The sequence below is a fragment of the Neomonachus schauinslandi genome, chromosome 8 (assembly GCF_002201575.2).
Source record: "Neomonachus schauinslandi chromosome 8, ASM220157v2, whole genome shotgun sequence".
Taxonomy (NCBI): Eukaryota; Metazoa; Chordata; class Mammalia; order Carnivora; family Phocidae; genus Neomonachus; species Neomonachus schauinslandi.
Window position 1 is genome coordinate 137,277,382 of NC_058410.1, and position 3,251 is coordinate 137,280,632.

General features: G+C 40.7%; 1 long non-coding RNA gene across 1 annotated transcript in view; it reads right to left on the minus strand.

Annotated features, from left to right (window-relative positions):
- Positions 1–989, minus strand: part of LOC110586883 — a 29,193-nt gene extending 28,204 nt beyond the window's left edge. Inside the window, exon 1 of the long non-coding RNA XR_002480738.1 lies at positions 951–989. This is a non-coding gene — a long non-coding RNA (uncharacterized LOC110586883). The remainder of the gene's footprint in view (positions 1–950) is intronic.
- Between the last annotated feature and the right edge of the window lie 2,262 nt (positions 990–3,251).

Genomic DNA, 3,251 nt, shown 5'->3' on the forward strand with positions numbered 1-3,251 from the left:
TTTTATTTATTGCTTTTCTTTTTCTGTAACAAAACAAACTGCTGTGTACGTGCACACACACACTCACACACACTCACACACACACACAAACTAGCTCAATAAATAGTAGCTTTTATTTATTGCTTTCCTTTTTCTGTAACAAAACCAACTTGATGTGAAATATATTTATTTTCTTCAGCCATAAGATAAAATAGGATATTGTCCCCATTATTCTTTTTTAAACGCCAATTGAACAGCAGACCCAAAGCAAAGGTAAATGGGTCACTCATCTTGTCTGAAAGAATTTCTGTCGGGTCAGGTTCTAACCCTGAGCCTGGAAGTCTACTCCTGCTATATTTCAGGAGGTAAATATGATCACAAGACCTACCTCCAGCAATAGGGCAGTAGAAGTAGGTTAGGGCATGCCTGTCATGGTAAGCAGCCCGGGAGTTTGTTCCTCACCCCAGCTGTCTGCAGGCATCCCCTTCTCAGAGCCATGCAGCTGGATTAAAGATGGGGGGCCACACATAGTGTTCAAGTCACCAATGCACTTCCCATTTAGTAAATGTCTTCCTGCTTTCCAGCCTCTGGATCCTGTGATATGGGGGCACTTCTTTTTCCAAAGTCCAAATCATAGTTTACTGAATTATCTCAAAACTTATGAAATGGGGGACGGAGTGGTTATTATTTACTTGGTCCTCTAGATGATTCTGATTTTCAGTGTCAATTTAGAATAGCAGATGTCCCATCCTTTTTCCCCTGAGTCCTGTCCATTGCAGATCAGAGGCCCTGGGAACTTATGGGAGGGTGTTGACAGATGTCTTGTATATATCCTGCTCCACGATAAAGGGAGTCTGGCTGAACAGAGCTCCCACTCACTGGCATCATGCTATCGATCACCACCAAACACCAGTGGATCCTTTTTATTCTGCAAACATTCTCTACTATTATGAATAAGAATATCATCTTACCATCTCTCCCAGAGCACAGAAGCAAATACAAAGAAAGAATCCTGTAATTTTAACTGCATCATGCTGTCCTGGGCTCTGTTCATCAGAGAATTCAATTCTGCTGAATAATTCTCCATAGGCACGAATGATAAAAGAGGGGATTATTACCCATCTGTTTGCCCTCTCAGCTTTTGTCCAGCCCTTATTGTCTTTTCAAACTAGATCCATCTGATTAGTTTTGTGACGCAGGAAGGCATCACCAAATATGAGCACATTCTCAGGCCCTGGGAGCTGCTCGCCACACTGAGGCAGAGTGACACTGGGTATTTTGCCTTGGAGCATTTCAGCAAACTGGGGCTGGAATAAGATATTTAAGGTCAAGGCCATGACATCTGTGGCTGGGAAAGGGCCAGCGGAGATCATTTTTATCTTCTGCTGCACACATGCAATCTATTCATCACTGGGCATCAAGATCTTGACTGAGCAGCCAGAAAAAGCACAAGAGTTCTCATCTCGGCTGTTTATATTATTTTGCTTTGTTTTTCCCTACAAACTAATATAACATTTTTTCAGGTCTGGGCAAGACTTCGCCAGGGCCCTTGTTTCCAGAAGACAAATTTGAATGGGAATTGGGCAAGAAGGAAGGGAGATTCTGAAGCATTATAGTTCCCGATCTCCAGATTGTAGAATTCAGGGGCCGTTTCTTTTCAGGAAATGGATGCGGTTGCCAAATGTTATAAACCTAAACAGAAAATAAAATAACTCGTTTACATCAAAACACTTCCACTTAACCCTCATGTGAAAAACCCATCCATCTCTTTTTCTAATCTATTCTCTCCGATGCACAGAATTTTAGGTTATAAAAGTTTAAATTAGAATCAAAACATTTTCCTTGGTGAAACTTTCCTTTTGTGACACTTTATGGAGCCTATTAGAGTAGAAATTGTAGCTGTACTCAGATGCTTCCGACTCACACTCTTAGATCCAGCGGGATGTGGGGACCTGAGCTTTGAAACTAACCACCAGGCTTTGAAACTAACCACCACTTTTGCTTTCCTTCCCTGGGCTTCCTTTTCCTCACCTGTAAAATGATACAGTTAGACAACATTGTTTCTGAAGTCCCTTCTTGTTCTGAAAGTCTCTTTTTCCTGGAGGGTATTTGCTTCAGTGGCATTTACACTATGTATTAACAATTTCTCTGTATTGATTTTGTGGCTACTCTATTAAATAGAAACATGCTTATCTTTGTCTTCATGAGTGTTAATAGAGGCTAAACTGGAGAAGGTGACATGACCTTCACCCTTTAAAGGCACATTATCCTGAGCAACTTCTGGGCTGTGCTCCTATTCTACTTTTGATTATGTATCTTCTTTCATTAAAGACACAGCAATGAGAACTTCAGAAAGAAGATGCCTATTATGTTTTCACACTCCCCCATGTTCTTTTAAAAATGCGCTGCCATCATGCACTTATTTTATAATTTACCATTAATCTCTGTGACACTGCCGTGATCAGGATTTCAGAACATTTCCGAAAGGTGCATTGTCTCCTACTGCTTTTGTACGGGGAATTGCATTTTGCTGCTATCCACTTTCAAGGTTGCTGAAGCACACTTGTAATGGGTTATCATGATCCCAGATAAAAGCAAGCCAGTGGCGCCAGATTACACACCCAGGCTTTCCTCACCAGGGTCTTACTTTACTTTTCAGACTCAGAGAACTGGCTTCGCCTTGCACTTTTTCAGGGTCTCAGAGAATAGTATAATGAGCTATTAAGACCTAGCCTCAGAATTCGGCTCTTCTGAAATCCTGAGTAGGGATATTCCTTTTGTATTTACATTTCTAAGAACAAAGGGGAAAGGAGTGGTAATTGACATTTATTATGTCCCTTCTATCATATATTCCAAATGCCACGTTAGGTGCATCTAACCCTCCCTTGCTCATCCAAGCCCTCCCAGCAAACTGTGAAATAGGTAATTATGGCCGTGTTACAGATGAGAGCCTAAGGTTTGAAGATATTCTGCAAATCACTGAATATTGCACAACAGGGAAACATAGAACCTCGACTTGAACCCAAGTCTGTTTGTTTACCAAACCCACATGGTAGGTTTGTGATTTCTTCATCCTTTTATACTTTTTTAAATGTCCATTCTGTATGCATAATACATCCCTTACATGTATTCTTTCATTTTCTTCATTTATTCTTATTTCTTTACTGTAACAGTTTGATTTAATTTTCCATCATGCAATTATCCACCAGTACATTTCTATCTTTTGGAGTTTGCTGTTCCCCTGTCTGTCATCCCACAAGGACCAAGGTTCT